Raw genomic sequence first — 20,998 nt, 5'->3', positions numbered from 1 at the left:
TTTTTTTTTTTGAGGAGGGGCTCCTCAGATATCATTGACTATTTCATGTCAGATTTTCCCAGATAAGACAGGCCCAAGTCTCAGGAGGAGAGCATAACCAACATCTTTTTCTCCTGAAGGTGAGAATTAGTAGGTTCACTGACTAGTTGCTTTGTTTCTCAGACATGTTTAGTTCTGCCTTTGACAGCAGCAGGGCTGGAGATGGAGAGTGCATGCAGTTCTATCTAATGAGCTGTTTAAGAAGTTAGGAAAAAGCAAAAAAGACTTTTAAAGCTGGACCCCCGTTTGTCGGTTCGCCAATCAAGAGCTTCACTTGGTATGTGCCTCTATGTATGCCCAGGCTCTATGTGCCTCCGTTTCTTAGGGTCCAGCCCTTTTCCAGTATTTTGTGCTGTCCAACTCAAAGCAGTATTTTTACTGCTTTGTCCAGGTTTATTTGTGCTGGAGGCCTATTTTCAGTATTCAGAATTTGTTAATTAATTCTGCAATTGGAGCTTGATTGAGCTAAGCCATTGCTACTAGTAAAGTCTGTTTCCTTTCCCCTCAGGGAACCAGCCTGCTGTGCCCATGGGGGAGGGGCATCAGCTTCCATGGCTTTGGGAATTGACAGTTCTGGGTGGGATCCAGCTGTTCACCACCTGGTCCAGACTGCTGTATATTGTATGTCTGGTCACTGATGTTCTCCCAGCAGTTTTTCTTTGCCATTCCTGGCTATTTACTAGCTGCTCTGAAAGATGAGCTAAATTCCGCACTTTACTATGCTGCTATCTTGTTCCACCTCCTTCTCATATTCTTTAAATTTGTTCTACAGTATTTTACATTTCTGTGAGTCCTGCTACTTTCCTATTTATTATTTCAAATTCTTCTTTATGCTCTTCCAGTATCTTCTTGATATCCTTTATGTCATTATGAGCATCCTTGATTAGTTCTTACAAATTCTGTGTCCCCTCCAGTGATTCAAACTGGTAATTTGGCTAGGCCTTATCTGCTTGAATTTTCATGTGCTTTGTGATCTGTTACAAATGGGGCATTTGATTGTTTTAATAAGGTTATTTGCAAGTTGATTTCCTTCATTTGTCTCAGGTTTTGTATCTACTTGGATTTTCATTGACGGTCCCCTTTTGGATTTGTTTTGTAGGTCCTTCTCCTCCAAGCCAAATTTCAGACCTCATTTCAATATTACAGTTCTACTTGAGGCTCTATTGAAAGCTAGGCAGATAGGTAATTTGCCAGATTTTGCTTGCTACTTCTTCCCAGCAGATGATGCTATTGTGCCACCTCTTCTCCTTGGGCCTGCTTCTCCCCAACTGCAGGTGCTCACTGAGCTGAATGGAGACCTGATGTAATTCCAGTAAGGGCCAAAATGTCTGGCAGCTGACCAAAGTATTCATTTCGGCTGGTTTCCATGGCCTTACCTCTCTGTCTGTGTGTTCCTGAGATCTCTGGGCCTCTGTGGGGAAAGGGGAGCAAGATCACATCCTGAACAAGTCAATTTCTCTGGTAAACTTTTGGACTGGCACCACTCTGCTTCTTCCCCTCCTCCAGAGGGGAGGGCCCCCCAATCTGCACCAAAAATGACCAGTTGCCCATAGCAGCCTGTCTCAGGGGTATGGAATAGGCACTACCCTAGCTAAGTTGTCTCTGTGTGCAGGGAAAGCAAGCCCATTGGCTTTCTGAGTTCCCCATAGGAATTCCCAGCTGTAAAGCTGTGAGGGAATCTCTCCCAAACCAGCCAAGAGAGTAGGCTGAAATCATGACTGGGCACCTCTACCCTGTTCTCTTCATCCCAGTTTCTCCCCTTTTTTTGCTTGGGGTCTCTATATACAGGGTAGAAGACCCTCTCTGGTCATTCATACCCTGGAACCACTGTCTTAGTCTTTTTTTTTTTTCTGTCTTGTCTCATTATTAGATGGAGTCATGGTGACCTTGGCCTCTCACATTCCACCATCTTCCCAGAACTCCCAAATGATCAGTTTCTGAATGTCAAACTAATCTTACACTCTGTATAAACTTCACTGTGCCATGATATATTATCCTTTTCATATATTCTTGGGTTCAGTTTGCTAAAATTTTGTGAATAATGTTTACATCTAAGTCCACAAGAGATATTGGTTTGTGGGTTTCTTCCCTTGTAATGTATTTGTCTGGTTGTGGTATTAGGATAAGGCTGGCTTCATAGAATGAAGTGCAAAATATTTCTTCCTCTTCAATTTTCTGGAAGAGTTTGTGTCAAATTGGTATTATTTCTTCCTTAAATGGTAGAATTCCTCCCTGAAATTCTTAGGATCTCAAGTTTTCTCCATGGGAAATTAAAAATAGATGTAATCTGCTATTTTTGTTACTAATTTTTTTAACATAGTTAAGCAGTTCAAATTTTATTGACCTCCCAGTTTTTAAAAAAGTTAAATTTAAGGACACAACTCTAAGTTTGGTATATTATATAGAGATTGTGCAGAATATGACTATGAAGAGATACAAATTAGTCCATGTCCCAATATTACTAGAATACAGAATCATTTTCATAAATACATATAAAATTTTTGGTTGGCTTTGTGATACATTTTTCTAGTGACAATTTAAGTGGTGTCAATAAACAGTGCTGATCTTGGAAAGTCCATCACTAAAACAATCAAATTCCAAGCCATTAGCAGCTAAATACTTCACATGAATGGTTATAACTTCAGGCATTTTGTCAAACATCAGACCTCATTGGGCTTCAGTATAATGATGGCAATTTTCACAGAAATATTTATCCTCTCCTACAGTCCTCTCCACTGAAGCAAATATGAAATTGCCCATCTCAGTGTCTTCATTTCTGTTTTTGGCTCTGGAGAAATTTCAGAAGTCTCCTCTAATTTGGAAAGCTCATCTTTTTGTACTGGCACACTGATGTCCCGAAAATCTTCTCTTCTTTCTGTTAAACTTTCACATTCTGAGCAATGAGTTCTTAGTACCAGCTGACTTTGAAACAATTTCTCCACTACCTCAAAACCAATTTACTTCACACCTTTGTTTATGGGTTTAATTTCATTAACATTAATGAATTTAATATTATTCCCTGGACACTCAAGTCCACTACCAATAACCTTTCAAGTGTAACCATTTCACACTTCCCCAAGTCCTCTTCAAGACCATATTAATTTTCTTTAGACTGTCCTCTGGATCCTTGGTTTGTTGTTATTCTTCCCAGACTACAAAATTTAGAAAGACTGCTGGGCTGCTTAGTTGCAGACTTTAACCAATTTGTTTTAACTCTTGATTTCTTTTATGAGGGCCCTGCATTCTCATTTTCAGAAGCATACTTGGGGATTATTTTAGGAGGAATCTCTAACATATCTCTGGTTGCTTTTCTTTTTGTTCTAGTTTGTCTCGTTCTCTTCCAATGACTAGTGTTCCTTGGATACTTTAGTGTTTTTCTTCATGATACCAAATTCAATGTCACTTTTTATTCCCCATTTCCTTTTGGGAGCTTTTCTTTATAATCTTCAAAATGCCTCATATTTTCAGTCTCTATGCTCTTAATAACACTCATTTCTTCTTTCTGATGAGATTTACTTCTTCCCTTTTTTAGGAGTTGGCACATTCTTTGAATGCTTCCAAAAATGCATTGTAGGGCAGGCCACAGTGGCTCAGCAGGTAGAGTTCTCACCTGCCATGCTGGAGACCTGGGTTCAATTCCCGGTGCCTGCCCATGCGAAAAAACAAAAACCAACAACAAAAATACATTGTAATACTTCCTGTGCATTATGCTGTAGCTATCCTTCATACATAGGGTTGAGTTCCTTGAATGCATTAAGTAGTCACTATTAATTATTCTTGAATGGTGTGCTGGTTTGAAAGGATGTATGTACCCTAGAAAAGCCATGTCTTAATCTTAATCCCATTTTATAAATCAAGCCATTTCTTCTAATCCCCATTCAGTATTATATATTTGAATCTTTAATTGAATCATCTCTCTGGAGATGTGACTCAATTAAGAGTGGTTGTTAAACTGGATTAGGTGGAGATGTGGTGTCTCCACCCATTCAGGTGGGTCTTGATTAATTTACTGGAATCTTATGAAAGAGGAAATATTTTGGAGAAAGCTGGAGATTCGGAGAGAGCAGAGAATACCACAGCACCATGAAGCAGAGAGTCCACCAGCCAGCGATCTTTGGAGATAACAAGGAAAATGCTTTCCAGGGAGCTGGAGAGGAAGCTAGCAGATGACGCATGTTCACCATGTGCCCTTCCAGCTGAGAGAGAAACCCTGACTGTATTCACCGTATGCCTTTCAGATGAATGAGAAACCCTGGATTTCATCGGCCTTCTTGAACCAAGGTATCTTTCCCAGGATGCCTTAGATTGAGCATTTCTATAGACTTGTTTAAAATGAGACATTTTCTTGGCCTTACAACTATAAACTAGCAATTTATCAAATTCACCTTTTAAGAGCCTTTCTGTTTCTGGTACATTGCATCCTGGCAGCTAGCCAACTAGAACAAATGAGTTTTCATATCATGAAAAGGGATTTGTAAAATGAGAAAAACATTACTTTCAATTTAGTCTTATGTTTACCTTCACCTGTGCTTGTCATTTCTTTTTGCAGATCCCTATTTCAATCTGCTATCATTTTCATTCTGTCTGAAGGACTTCCTTTAGCATCTCTTGTAGTGCTGCTCTGACGGGGTTTAATCAATTTTTTTTTAATGTCTGAAAAATCTTTATTTCACCTTTTTTTTTTTAGAAAGATATTCTCACTGGGTATAGATTTCCAAGTTGACAGCACTTCTTTAAGTATTTTAAAGATATTGATCTTTTGCCTTGTATTGATCTTTTTGGCTTGTATTGATTTTGATAAGTCTCTTGTGATTCTGATCTTTGTCCTCTGTGTAATGTGACTTTTTTCCCTGGTTGTTTCCAAGTATTCTCTTTATACTCATTTTAATAAATTTGACTATTTTGTGATTAGGTTTAGTTTTCATAATGTTTCTTGTGCTTGAAATTCATGAATTTTCTTGGACCTGTGTGTATATAATTTTCAGCAAATTGGGCAATATTTAAGCCATATTCATTCAAATATATTTTCTGTCCTTGCTCTACCCACTTCTCCTTATGGGGCTCCATTTACATTGATATCAGACTGCTTGAGGTTGTCCCCAAGCTCACTGATACTCTGTTCATTTTAAAATTCTTTTTTCCTTTGCGTTTCATTTTGAATAGTTTCTGTTCCTATATCTTCAAGTCCACCAATTTTTTCTTTTGAAATATTTAATCTGCTATTAATGGCATAGGGTTGTTGTGGAGCTATGGATCCCGGAAAATCCTGTTTTTAAACTTGATCCATTCCTGTGGGTGTGAACCCTTATACATAGGGACTTACTGATGAGGTTATTTCAGATAAGGAGTGACCCAGGATGGATTTTAATCCTATTACTGAAGGCTTTAAAGGGAGGGTCATAACAGAGAGATTAAAGACTTGGAGCAGCCAGAAGCTGAAAGTTAACAGAACCCAGATGAGAAAGGAGAGGCTACCATGTGCATTGACATTTGATAGAAGAGTCAAGGACCGAGGATCACTTGCAGTCAGCCCCAGAACACCAGTCTTTGGAAAGAAAACATCATCTTCATGACATCTTGATTTGGACTTCTAGCCTCAAAACCATAAGCCAATTATTTCCCATTGTTTAAGCTAACTCATTGCATGTTGTTTGCTTTAGCAACAAGGCAGCTAAAATAGGCAACTGGTATCTTTTTCATCTCAGTTGTATTTTTCATCTCTATAACTTCAAAATTTAGAATTTTGAATTCTAAAAGATGCCTTTTGCATCTCTTCTAAAATGTTCATTCTTTTCTCTAACTTCTTGAACCTATGAAATATATTTATAATAGCTGTTTTTTATACTTGTCTATTAATTTATCATCTTTGCAATTTCTGACTCTGTATCTATTGATGCTTATTTCTTCTCAGTATAGTTTGTATTTTCCTGCTTCTTGGTAATTTTTATTGGATACCAGACATTATGAATTTTCTGGGTAATGAATTCTTGTATGTTTTTATGATTTTGAGCTTTATATGTCACACATATAAGTAAATTGGAAATAGTTTGTTCCTTTCCAGATTCGCTTCTTTTAGTTCAGGATTAGTTTTTTCTCACTATCTAGGTATAACCTTTCTGATTACTTTATCTGATGCTTATATATCTAGAGGTTCTTACCCACACATTGGCTGTTGTAAAATTGAACTATTGAATTAGTCTCTGCCTTGTGTGAGCTCCGAGAATTGTTCTGCCTTATCCTTTTTAGTGGCTCTTTACCCAGCTTTTGGTAGTTTTGTCACATGCATGCACTGTTCAGTACTCAGGTAAAGACTCAAGAGGAACCCTCTCCAGAAGTTTAGAATTTCTTTATCTGTAGGTTTTAGCTTCCTAGAATTCTTAACTCTATATCTTCAACTCAATTATACCACTGGCCTCTATTTGGGCTCTCTCCCCACACTATGGCCTGGAAATTCTCTCCTGGTTCATCTTCTTTTCCTTCTTTTATGAACCACAGTCTTATATTGCCTGTTGTTCACTGTCTGAAAATCATTGCTTCATATAATTTGCCCAATGTTTTAGTTGTTTATGGTAGAAGCTTATTTAAATATGGTTACTGATACTCCCTCATGGTCAGAAGCAGAAATCAGTTAAAGGTTTTTCTCTTGTTTTGTGTTCAGTGACAGTGACTTTATTATGCTATTTAAACATATTTCAATGATGTAAAGTTCAGTTGAAAGTACAAAGAAAACATACAGAATGCAAACTCATTTATTTTAAAATCTTATAGCCCTTTTTTTTTTAGTTTTCCTGAAATCATGGTCTAAGGAACTTGGTTATGGGTTGAATTGTGTCCCAAATAAAAGAAATGTTCAAGTCCTAAACCCTGGTGCCTGTGAATGTGACTTTGCTTAGAAATAGGGTCTTTGAGATGTAATTAGTTAAGATGAGATCATACTGGTTATGGTGGAAGAAGGAGGAAATTTGGACACAGAGACATGTACACAAACACAGGAAGTACGGCGATGGGAAGACAGAGGCATAGAGTGAAGTTTTGATGTAGTTTGAGTCCTGAAACTAGCCTTAATCTTGTTTTTTTCACTTAGTTGAGTTAATGCATTCTGTTGATTAAACCAGTTTGTTTCTTGTTTTCTGTTACTTGTAACGGGAAGAATTCTAATGATGAATAGGTATACTATTACCACTTTAGGGCTGCATGAGGATTAGAATTGATATCTGTGAACTGTGCAGTAAAGTGATTGCTAGGAGTTTTTTTTTGTCCATTTTAAGGTATTTTTATTGAACTTCATAAAATGTTCAGAAAAATTCCCATTTTTTATTCCTTCCTACCCCATCCAAGTTTAACTTTTCTTAACAGTTTTACTATCTACGTATTTTCTATCCAAACCAAATTGACCTTTCTTAAGTTAGCCAGACAGTATTTTTTTGCATGCTTTTGCTGGAAAACAGCCTTATAATTATTACTTTGTAATTATTGACAAAGGCATAGCTGACATGGTTGATATTTGAAGAAGCTAATATGAACAGCATCTGATTCATCTTTTCCTGAAGATGGTGTGTTCGTTCCTCAGATTAAGTTAAATCATCAGAATGTAAAATTTTCTTATAGAGTTATTTAACTACGTAACTCATCTGTTTTGCTTCCAAAACTGTTGTCCATGATTTATGTTTTAATGCATTAAATTATATTTAATACCCTTAGCTTTTTTTAAAATGGGCTTAAGAAACTATATATATAAATTATATGATTAATTTATTTTAGAATTTCAAAAATATCAATGAGATGTTCTAGGAATGATAGGTACATGTGAATGATAAAATGTGTTTGATTATTATGCTTATTGTAAGAAAAAGGACATGGATGGGCTTGGAATGAATAATATGGACATTTGTACTACTATGCTTAAGAAATATTTACTTTGTATGTATGTATTATATTTAACAGATACCTTGTATAAATGTTGTGACAAGAAGGATGACAATGCCTGCTTATATCAGAGAGTCAGCTAAAGATAGGAAGGGCTGGTTATTTAAATAAAAACTCTTATATTCAGGAAAAATCTTAAATTGTACCTTTTATATGGAGAAGTCACTCTCACTTTAGCATCAGAGAGTTTCCAAATACTGGAATTGGTAGTTGGAGTTTATCTCTTGGCTATGGATGAGGTTTTCCCATTACTGTGCTAGAGACAAGTTACTGGATGGACACGTGTTGACTGTATGATTCTTAAAATATCCAGTTTATAGGGTTTGAAGTTGCCCATTATTGTAGTCTCCAAAGATTAGGTAGAATGAAAAGGTTATTCTTATTTCAGCATCATCATCCTCATATATTTTAGTTTTTTAATGCTCACATCTTCCCTTTATTATCTATAAAATATTCTTAATCCTACTCAGTGTATATTCTACTCCTCTCTCTCTTAACATAGTCCTTGACACTGAAAGTGAATCTAAGGATCAGAAATCAGCGACATAAGTTCTGTCTTCTTCTTAAATTTTGCTCTCAATTTTAACCTTCACCAAAACCTCCTTTTCTTCAGTTTATTACTCTTAATCTATAGTATTATTTGAGTTTTCTAAATTAATATCTAGATTTATTAGCAATCTCTTTTCCTAAACTTGTTTCCACCCAAGCTCTTCTTTTTCAAATAACTCAAAGTCCTTCCCTGTATTTTTCAATATGTGCTAGTGTTAAGCAATAATAATCACCATAAAGAGTCTGAGTACCAGTGGGGATTTTCTAAAATATTTCTTTCCTAGAAATTACACTATAGTTTTATTTTTCAGTTTAGTTTTGCTTTTAATAAAGAAATGAAAAAGGATTCTGGACAAGTTGTTTCAAGTCTCCTGGTAAAATGCATACACATACATGCATGTATTTATATATATATGTATATGAATATATTTGCATTTTTCCGTATCTTTGATAAGGTACGATAGTTGCTATATTCCCATTGACATCAAAGTAGTGTAGAGTACACTGATAAAAACACCTCTGGTACTGGAGAAAGGGAGGAAAAATCATCTTATTTCAGTTCTTCAGTCTATAATTTAAAGCCATGGATAAAACTAAAGAGCATCTTTAAAAAAATGTTTTAAAAAACTAGAACAAATTTGTTCTTTGTTCTTGAAGTCAATGTATTTAGAAGTATTTTATCACTTTAGGGAAGAACAACATCCTGATGTGATTTAAAAATTGATATGAAGAAGACACTTATACTAACTTATGATCACCACATACCAGACACTTTAAAAATCTTGCCAAAAGCAATTATGCACACTCATTGTATCAAAGGAGTTTTGTTGGGTAATGTGAACTCTGTTGAGACATTTATGATTTTTCTGCCCTAATTGAAAGTTTTGGCAGGTGTGAAATTTACTAGTACAAACTCAAATAACCTGGGAAATTTATGCCAACTTCTAACCACAGAAGCTAAAGTTGAATTTCTCTAAAAATCAACTCAGTTGATTCTCTCATGTATTCAATACAGAAGAGACTGTTTCCTGATATAATTTGCATGCTTTGTTTTGTTTTCTCTTGTCTTTATTCTATTCCATCTTTTATTCCCACTTTTTGGATATTTTTTATTTCTGCTTCATTCTCTTTTCTCTTAATTTTTCTCTTTTATTTTATCTTCATCCCAGGTTTGTTTATTTTTTTCCCCCTTTGCTTTCTAGAACCTACTATTTGTTTGGTTTATACATATTATCTAAACTCTTAACTATCTTTTATTTTCATAAATTATTGTTAAGGTTATTGAATGAATTGATTTAGACCTTTCTTTTGAAGTTTTTTTTTTTTAAAGAATAACTTTACTGTTTTTGTAAAGATGATGGAGTCCTAGCAATATAGGACTCTATGAAGAAAGTAAACATATACACACATGCATAGACACACTTAAAATTCTACCATGAAGGGCGGGCCACGATGGCTCAGCAGGCAAGGATGCTTGCCTGCCATGCCAGAGGACCCGGGTTCAATTCCCGGTGCCTGCCCATGTAAAATTCTACCATGAAGAAGTAATCATCGTGAACATTTAGTGGATGTTATTTAGCCATATTTCTAATGCAAAAATACAGATAGAAAGATTGCGGAAATCAATTTTAGAAAAAAGTAATTGTCTTATGTTTGCTATTTTAAAATAAAAAATATTGAGTTTTATTTCTTTTGAATGTAATCACTTCCAAAACAAAAAGAAAATGAAGTGAACTTGAAGTGATTTTTGAACCTTAGAGAAATGGCTTTGTACTACAATTTTTTTTCTTTTTAAAGCATCTCTTTCTAAAATATTGGGAAATTACTTTTAAAATTGAAAATTGGGATATTGTTATCTAAATTTCATTATTAAATTTCTCTAATGAAGCATTTATAAAATTAGTTCCCATGCAAATATGCATTTCTACTTAAATTTGTTAACTCTCTCTGTTTTTACCCTGTGATCAGCATCTTTGTCCAACTCTCCCAGATGGAGAATACTGTAAACATCTAACAATACAATGTAAATAGATTGCAAAGGTAAAATTACAATTTTTTTTGAAAGATTCAGGGTTTAATGAGGTTGGTGAAAATAAAGTGGTAGGCTCCAGGTAAAGTCATTACCAATTGAAGATCTGGTGGAATTAAATCAGCTAATAATTTACAGAAAGAAAATAAAAGATAATGATAAGGCAGGTGTTTCAATGGAAGATTTACAGATTGAAGGATTAATAGAAGCCATTGTGAACACATTGAAGAACTTCTTGAATAATTTTACATAAAAATATTATGCTTTGAAAGTCAAAGTTAAAGTGAATGAGTGTTACCATATAATTCTAAAATCTGGTACTATTTAGTTATATTAACCATAATCAGGTTCTATGATTCATCCATTTTGCTCCTCGGTATATGTCTGTGGTAGCTTATATAATATCCTCAGTTCTTCACTCCCTTCATGTTGTTGAAATAAGCAAAGACCAACCAAATGAGAAAGAACAGAAGCTATTTATTTAAAGCTTGCTATAACAAGGGAGGCAGCTACCATCACTTGGCATTTGGCTGAGTCTCAAAAGCAGGTAAGGGAGTGGGAAAGCTCTGTAGTGAAAAAAAGGGAAGACTTCGGTTATCCCCTGACTGGAGGTTATTGGCAATGGGAAGCTGAAGATGGGCTAACTAAAAGTGAGCTTCTAGTGTAACTGATTTGGAAAGTGTCTTTCGCTTTTTGGAAGCAGTGGCAGAAAATAGGGAACCTAGCAGTCATTGTCCAAGTCCTGACTGTCCTGGGCCCGTTGCTGCAGAAGTTGTGGGTTGCCTTCTCTGGCTGGTTGCTGCAGAAGTTGTGGGTCAGAGTTCGATTGTCATATATAGCCTGGCCATTATCTGTTTGTGTATTCACTATTTCAGAGTTTCCATGCTTGTATCAGTTATCTTTCGTTAGGATAATGCTATGTTACAGACCCTTCCTCCCTTAAAACAACCTCAGTGGTTTCAAAGATTTGCATGGGTCTATAGGTTTACTATGAGTCTTCAGATTGGTGATTTTGACAGGACTTGCTAGGAGGTTACTGTGGTCTCAGCTGGGGTCACTGACCAGGTAAATAGGCAATTTACTGCAGAAGAAATGAAAAAACCAACATTCATGGAATTGGCAGGTTGTTGGCTAACATACACAGGCTGACTATGCCTGTGGTTTCTGAGACAGGTCAGGTCTACTCCACATGCTTTTCATCCTCAAGCAGACAAGCCTAGACATGTTCTTCATGATGATGGAAGAAGTGCAAGGGAATCAAGCCCCCATTGTGCAAGCCCATTTCAAGCTTTTGCTTGCATATGTCTACTAAGATGCCATTAATCAAAGCAAGTCACCTGGCTGAGCCCAGAATCAGAGTGGAAGGGTAGTGCAAAGTTGCATGATAAAGCGTATGGATTCAGGGAGAAGTGAGGGACTGGAGCCAGTTCTGCCATCTCCTACAATACGCTTTGTCAATTGACTTTGTGGCTTTTCCCTTCCCTGTGATGCTAAGTTTGGCCATATAATTTGCTTTGTACAAGCAAGAGAAAATAGTTGGCTGTCATGAGGCAACAAGTTCATTGATGGTTGTTCAATAATTTTCACTTCTAAAACATATCACCACTGTTTTTTAAATAAGAATTTTAATCCATGAGTGCAGAATTTATTAATTTGTAGATAAAATATTTGAAATGAGGCCATTAAGCTACTTTTGCTGCAGCTTACATGTCTATTTTTTTCACAGCAAAATGAAAATGGTTTTTAAAAATTTTAACTGTCATATGGGACTCTTTCATTTGTACTGTATTTAATTTCATTATTGCCTTATCCTTTAGGAGTTTCCACAATGAAATATTCATCTCATTTCACTTTGATTGCGCTCAATTTCTTAGTTATGAGATTTTTTGTAGTAACAGTCTTTCTGATAGGTTATACTTTCCATTCATATTAAAGCCTGTTATAAAGATTGTCACTGTCTCTTTATTACCCTAAAAATGAATCATAAAGAAACTGAGTTTGAAGTACATTTAAGTACAGCAGGTGTGTGAATTTTATAAAGTATCATCACGCTTTGTGGACACAGTATATGCATGAAGTTGAATACTGAAAGAGTCCAGCTGCCTCATTTATGACAGCATCCTATTGTGATTACCCTGAAATGCTTTATTACTCTTAAAATGTTTATTTTAATAGGGAAAAAGAATTATACTGGAGCAAATGTAATGTTAAGCTGACTAAGCTTCAACTTCTTTGATAGAAAAATATGTAGTTTTATGCAAGTAGGAATATTAAAAAAAACTGTGAAATAAAGGAAAACATAAAAATTAGTTCTGTGTTTCTAAAATTGTTCTATTGTGTTATAATCCTCTCAATAGTTTGGAATTAAAGAATTTTTATGTCTATTTTCATTGTATGTCCATTTCTGTATTATGCTCAGCATAACCAATTTAGGAAGCTTGGTGGCTATGTTATTATATTCATGTTTGATTCATTTATTCATTAAACTAATATTTATTAAATACTTACTTTATGAAAGTTTAATGCCTGGAACTATAGAGACAACAAAAATTAAATCAGTAACAGCCATGGTCTCAAGGAGATTATAGTTTAAAAGGAGAAGAAAAATGAGCATATGAATAACTAAATTTAAGATAGAAAGAGCTAGCATGTATAATAGCAGTGAATACGCTGTTATGTCAGTTCACCGAAGAGAGAGATTACCTCTTGCTTTGGACGTGAGGTATAGCATCAAAGAAGACTTGGAGAAAAAAATGGGATTTGAGAGGAAAAAAAAGAGATCTGAACATGGAAAAATATGGAGAGAAATGTGTTTCAGGAGAAATAAAGACATGCAGGCAGAGAAGAAATTTTCCAAGACCATTTTCAATGACTGACCTTGATTGTGGAATAGGTTAGAGGAAGAAGGAAGAGGTGTAACAATATGTTTGCAAAGATTAATTGAGCAAAATCACAGAAGATTTTTTTTAATTTCAAGTTTTTTTAAAATTAATTTTTAATTTTTAAAAATATATAACAAACAAATATTCTTAATATGATCATTCTGTTCTATATATATAATCAATAATTCACAATATTATCACATAGTTGCATATTCATCAACATGATCATTTCTTAAAATATTTGCATTAATTCTGAAAAAGGAATAAAAAGACAACAGAAAAAAATTCATATATACCCTCCCTTTCATTGATCACTAGCATTTCAGTCTAAATTTATTTTAACATTTGTTCCCCCTATTATTTATTTTCATTCTGTGTGTTTTACTCATCTATTGATAAGGTAGATAAAAGGACCGTCAGAACCAAGGTTTTCACAATCACACAGTCACATTGTGAAAGCTATATCATTATACAATCATCTTCAAGAAACATGGCTACTAGAACACAGCTCTACATTCTCAGGCAGTTCCCTCCAGCCTCTCCATTACATCTTGACTAACAAGGTGATGTCTATTTAATGCGTAGGAATAATCTCCAGGATAACCTCTCGACTCTTTGGAATATCTCAGCCTTTGACACTTTATTTTGTCTCACTTTGCTCTCCCCCCTCTTGGTTGAGAAAATTTTCTCAATCCCTTGATGCTGAGTACCCAGCTCATTCTAGGAAAATCACAGAAGATTTTAAATGTTACACTGGAATATCATTTAGTAATAAAGAGGAACTAATTGAAAGTGTCTGAGCAGGAAAAATACATGGTCAGACTGTACTGTAAGAACATTGATTTGATAGCAGTTTTTAAGATGCATTGAAAAAAGAGGAATCTGGAACCTAGTGATCTTTATGAAAATAAATGAGGTAGAAAAGGCCTGATATCGGATGGTAGGAATGTGGACGAAGAGGAGATGGTGGCTTGCAGTTGAGTTTTACATATAATCGGCAATTATTTGGCTATCTGGGAAGAAGAGAGTCAAAGATGACTTGGAACTTTACAGACCAGGTATATGAAAGGTAGTAGAAAAGACATATGTTTTGCTAAATTGTGCAAACTGCATTCCTAAGTTTGCTCAAATTATCAAAAGTCTTATTAAAAATAGTCGAGTGGGGGAAGAAGAGAGGTTTAGATTCTTACTACGAAAGTTATTTTATGCTGTAGGAATTTCAATAGTAATCTTAAAAATATTTCTATAGCTATAACTAAGTAGATTCAGTTTTATGTTTCGCTTTTGCTTTAAGCAAAGACCATTCTTTTGCAGTCACCACAAAGATGTAGCTTCTCATACATCCTTATCACCTTTATTACTCATTGTTGTGGTAAACAAAGGAAGGGCCAATAGCTTTGTTTCAACAGTTTACTATTTTCCTATTTTGGTTCATTTACTGTCCAAATTATGCAAATTGTATTTCCTAATTATTTGGGGCTGTGAAAGCTACCATTATGGTATTTAAGAATTAGTGAGACTTTGGAATGTTGAATGTTTAGTTTAGTTTTGGACCTGTTAATTTTTAGTTTCAGGCAGGACATTCAAATCCAAAAATACATTTTAAAAAATAAATTCAAAACATAATTCTTATATATTTTCTTAATTTCTGTTGTCCCAGCACAGTACCAATCCATGATAGGCATCTAATGAGTGTATGTTATGTTAATAAATTTTCCACAGTGGAGTATACCTGTGTAATTGAAATGTTTAGTAAGGGATAAAAATAGGACCTTTTCTCTTTGATGCAGGAAAGATTTTGAAATAAAAGATTAATGCACCCATTTTTTTAATCCATTATAGTAATTTATGTGTTTATTAGAATAAAATGTTCTTCATATAGTGCAATAAAAAAGCTTGAGTTTTAGAAGTAAAAAGACATGATGAAAACCAGATTCTCTCACTTACTAGATGCGTGTGATCTTGGGCAAGGTGTTTAACTTCTTTGTGCTTCAGTTCCTCACTTGGAAATGGGGTAATAATATTCCCTCACAGGATTTTTGTAGGGATTAAATTAGATAATGAATGTAAAGTACATAATCCATGCCTAATAGAGGGTGATTGCTCAGTAAATGCTGGTGGTATTTGTTGTTGGTTGTGGTTATAGAGACTATAAAGAACATATAACCCAGGTAAAGTTAGTGGTTCTGTTCTAATTTTATTTAATTACTATTCCTTGTTAAGTGATACCTGGTTGTAAAAGTGTACGCAAATAGATGGTTGTAGTAATGTTGAATAATATTGAAACTCTATTTTAATATAATCTGGCTAGATATAGATATACTGCAAACTGTCTTGTTTTTCAACTTAGAAAATAGAGGCAAACTGGCATGGTGAATTTATGCTATTTAATTTAAACTTTACAGTGAGTATCAGACATCAGCAAATTGAGACCACAGTTTTTCAACCAATGAAATTTTCAACACTTGTAGTTTGCAAGTTCTGCTTATTTCTTTTCCTTATTATTTAAAGCTCCTAGTTCTTTGAGAATGTAATCATGTTCTATCATTCAGATTCTCAGAATTAGCATTGAAAACATGGAATTCTTTAGCTGGATTGATGAAAGTAATTTATTGTTTGCTGTGTCCAACAAAGCACGCTATTTGTCACATTGTGGTTTGTGTATCTTTTTAGAAGCTTTCAACTTTGATCTAAGTCAAAGTACCCTCAGTAGCATAGATGACAGAGGTAAGAAAAAACAGAGATGTGAATTGTCACTCACAGAAACTCTTTAAGTCAACAAAAATAGACTTAGAGTAAAAAAAAATCATATTACTTTTAAAGAGGCTTGTACGTTCTTGTGAGAAAGCTGACTTCTGCCTTTCTTAGAAGAGACAAAGGTGTGGAACAATTTATTAGTTAAAGATTGAGTTCACTGTGTGCAATCAAAAGGTTCCTCTTCAAGGCCAGATTCTGGCCCTTGCTTGTATTTTTAGGTAAACACTAGTGTTTAAAAGACATTGCAGAGCTGGGCTCAGTGCACATAAAAGCAGCTTTCTTAAACTGTCATCAGAGTGGATTTTAGAACGTGCTTTTAATACTTACAAGGTTGATGTTTGCCTTTTAAAAACGCTATTTGAGGTAGCTTTTTATTTAACTTTCACCTCTGCATGCCTTTCACCTGATTTGTGGCAGCATTAAGGAAACTCACCTTGTTGTGAGACTAGACAAAGATTTAGAAAAATGTTGCACAGTGTGACCTTTCAGAAGTCAAGGCTTTAAAAAAATCCTTGTTTAAACACAATATAAACTGGACGAAAAACAAAACCATGTAATCTTAATCTGAATATTTGGTTTCAGATTCTTTTTTATTGAATATTGGGTTTCAGATTCTTTTTTATTGATTTGATTATACTATGAGATAAATTAATTGTTTCCCAGGATTGCGCTTCTTCTTCTTCTTTCTGGTTTTAACAAACAATGCCTCAGAGCAATAAAAAAAGTAAAATAAAAAAGATTCAATGTAGACATTTGTATAAATTTAAACCTACACATTCTAGATTATGACCCTCCTAATGGAAATTTAGCTATGCGGTTCAATCTGTATTTGTAGGGCTAATTATTAGTAAGAATTTCAAGCTTGTATATTAAAAATATTGTAGTAGTAGCTGTAAAATATTCCATGGTATGGGTAAGTTGTTCAAGCATGTCCTTATTTATTGGCATTCACTTTGTTTCATGTTTTTGCATCAATAACTTTCCTGTAAACTTTTATTTATATGCTTAATGTGCTTTTAAAGTCAAATATATTGAGGTAAAATTTACATGCACCTTTTTTTGGTACAGTTTTATAAATTTTGACAAATGCAAAGAATCATGAACCACCACCAAAATCAAGATTGACAACATATCTTTCTGACAAAAATTTTCTTTGTGCCTATCCGCAGTCAATTCAGTCCCTTTATCTCTAAACCCTGACAAAACGTATTTGTTTTCTGCGTCCCTACTGCTCTGCCTGTTTCAGAATGTCATAAATTTGAGGTCATACAATATGCAACCTTTTGAATATGGCTCTTTCCCCTTAGCATAATCCTCTTGATTTTTGTTTCCTTTTGTTTCCTTTATCATATAAGTTCCTTTTTATTGCTGAGCTATATTCTATTATGCGAATATACCTCAGTTTGTTTATCCAGTCACAGGTTGATGAATATTTGGATTGTTTCCAGTTTTTGGCAAATTTGAATAAAACTGATATAAACATTTAAGTACCAGTTTTTGTGTGACTATGTGCTTTCATTTCCTTGGATAAATATCTAAGAGTGAGATCATTGGGTCATATGTTAGTTTGTTTAACTTTATAAGAAACAACCAAACTTTTCCAGAGTGTGACGAATAAGGGTTCCGATTGTTTTGCATCCTCATCAGCAGGTAATATGGTCCGTAGTTCTTTTTTTTCCCCCTCTTCTTCCTCTTTTGTGTTCTTGTCATTTGATAATGTATGTGGTGGTATCTCATCATGGTTTATATTTTTGTAATGGTGAATGATGTTGAGCATCTTTTCAGATGATTATTTGTTATCATTATATCCTTGTTGGAGATGTGTTTGTTCAAGTCTTTGGCTTTTTTTTTTTTAATTACGTTGTTTGATTTCTTTATGTATTTTGGGACCCAAGTCCTTCGTCAGATAAATTATTTGCAAATTATTTCCCCCCAGTGTGTAGCTTATTTTTTTGTTTTCTTAACAGTATTTTCTGTAGAGCAAACGTTTCTAATTTTCATGAAGGCCAACTTATCAATTTTTGCTTTCATAGATCATGTTTTTGGTGTCCTATCTACAAAATCTTTATCCAACTCCAGGACATAAAAATTTTGCCTGTGATTTTTTTTGAAAAATTTTATAGTTTAACATTTTACGTTAGATTTATGATGTATTTTGAGTTAATCCTTATATAAGGTAGGTCAAGATTTATTTTTTACTTATGCATGACTACTTATTCCAGCAGGATTTGTTGAAAAGACTATCCTTTCTCCTCGAATTGCCTTTGCAAACTTTCAAAGATCAAATGGCCATATTTATGTCGGTTTATTTCTGAACTCTCTGTTCTAGTCCATTAATGTATGCTTCTATCCTTATGCCAGTACTAGACTGTCTTAATTACTGTAGTTTTCTAGAAATTCTTTAAATTGAACAGTGTGAGATCAACAATTTTCTTCTTTTTCAAAATTATTTGGCTATTTTAGAGTCTTTGCTTTTCCATATCAATTTTTGAATCGTCTTGAATGTATTTACCAAATTCCTGCAGAGATTTTGATGGGAATTGCAACAAATCTGTAGATCAATTTAGAAAGAGTCGTTGAATCCATGAACATTGTGTGTCTCTCCATTTAGTTAGGTCTGCCTTGATTTCTTTCATTGAAGTTTTTTAGTTTCCAGTTTATGTTTTATTAGTTGTATATCAAAATATATCATTTTTTGAGCTAATGTAAGTGGAATTGTTTTTAAATTTTATTTTCTAGTTATTCATTGCTAGTATTTAGCAATATGATTTTGGCTGGCTGATCTTGTATCCTACAAATGTTCTAAACTCATTCGTTCTAAGAGCTTGTTTTGTAGATTCTTTGGGAATTTCTACATCAACAATTACGTCATCTAAAAATTGGAAAAGTTTTATTTCTTTTGTTTGATTTCTCTTTCTTGTCTTGTTGAACTTGCTAGGATCTCCAAGATGATGTTTAACAGAAGAATGATTCCTTGCCTTAAGAGAAAAGCATTCTGTTTTTCACCATCAAATATGATGTTAATTGTAGTCAGGTTAAGAAACTTACTTTTATTCCCAGTGTGCTTAGTATTTATCATCTATCAGTGTTGAATGTTGCTGTAGATTGAATCAAAGTTAAATCTATGAATACTGTAGTCAGATTAAGTAATAAATTACTTTTATTCCCAGTTTGCCTAGGATTTATCATCTATCAGTGTTGAATCTTGGCAAGTGTTTTATTCTGTACAAATTCATATGGTTTTTCTTCTTCTGTCTATTAATATGTTGGATTACTTTAATTTTTTTTTGTATGCTGTATGGTGGGAATCACATTGTATTATTTTTCCATGTGAGTATCCCATTATTGCAGCACCATTTGTTGATGTTTTATTTGTTTATTTTCTTTCTTTTGTTTGCTTGTTTGTTTTGGGGAAGTACGTGGGCTAGGAATTGAACCCCGGTCTCCCACATGGCAGATGAGAATTCTACCACTGAACTACCCTTGCAACCTTTTTTTTTTTTTTTTTTTATGTTGAATCAGCCTTGCATTCCTCATTCAACCCCACTTGATCATAGAGTATTATTCTTTTTCTATATTGGTAGATTTGATTTGCTACTATTGTGTTGAGAATTTTATATCTGTGTTCATGAAGAACATTGATGTGTGGTTTGCTTTTCTTGTACTGTGTTTGCCTGGCTGTGGTATCAGGGTAATGCAGGATAGGGTTCCCTCTTATATTGTTTATATTTAAAATTTTTTTGGAAGAGACTGTTTATTACTGATATTATTTCTTCCTTTTAAGTGTTTGGGAGAGTTTTCTAGTGAAGCCATCTGGGTCTGGAGATATTTATTTTGGAAGGTTTTAAACTATGAATTCAATTTGGTTAGCAAATAAAGACCTTCAGGTTTTCTTCCTTCTTACAATAAATTTTTTAAAATTAATTAGTTAATTTATTTTAAAAACATAACAATATACAGACACTAACATTCTTACCATATGATCATTCCATTCTTGATATATAATTATAACTCAAAATATTATCACATAGTTGTGTGTTCATCATCATGATCATTTCTTAGAACATTTGCATCAATTCACTTAAAAGAAATAAAAAGAAAAAAGAAAAAAACTCATACATACCATACCCCTTTTCCCTCCCTTTCATTGATCACTCGCATTTCAATCTACTAAATTTATTTTAACATTTGTTATCCCTATTATATATTTATTTTTAATCCATATGTTTTACTCATCTGTCCATAAGGTAGATAAAAGGAGCATCAGACACAAGATTTTCAGAATCACACAGTCACATTGCAAAAGTTATATCATTATACAATCATCTTCAAGAAACATGGTTACTAGAACATAGCTCTACATTTTCAGGCACTTCCCTTCAGCCTCTCCATTATACCTTAACTGAAAATAATGCATAAGAATAACCTCCAGGATAACCTCATGGCTCTGTTTGAAATCTCTCAGCCATTGACACTTTATTTTGTCTCATTTCTCTCTTCCCTCTTTTGGCCGAGAAGGTTTTCTCACTCCCTTGATGCTGAGTCTCAGCTCATTCTAGGATTTCTGTCCCATATTGCCAGGAAGGTTTACACTCCAGGATTTCTGTCCCACATAGAGAGGGAAGGGCAGTAGGTTTGCTTGCTGTGTTGGCTGAGAGACAGAGGACATATCTGAGCAACAAAAGAGGTTCTCCTGGGGGTGACTCTTTGGCCTAATTTTAAGTAAGCTCAGCCTATCCTTTTCAGGGTTAAGATTCATATGAACAAACCCCAAGATTGAGGGCTTGGCCTATTGCTTTGCTTGTCCCCACTGCTT

General features: G+C 34.2%; 1 pseudogene; it reads right to left on the bottom strand.

Annotated features, from left to right (window-relative positions):
- Positions 1–2,500: 2,500 nt before the first annotated feature.
- The window catches only part of LOC143682458 (ubiquitin carboxyl-terminal hydrolase 1-like), a 32,466-nt pseudogene continuing 13,968 nt past the window's right edge, over positions 2,501–20,998 (bottom strand).

This window comes from Tamandua tetradactyla, chromosome 1 (assembly GCF_023851605.1).
Source record: "Tamandua tetradactyla isolate mTamTet1 chromosome 1, mTamTet1.pri, whole genome shotgun sequence".
NCBI classification, from domain to species: domain Eukaryota; kingdom Metazoa; phylum Chordata; class Mammalia; order Pilosa; family Myrmecophagidae; genus Tamandua; species Tamandua tetradactyla.
This window is presented reverse-complemented; position numbering and strand designations above follow the sequence as displayed.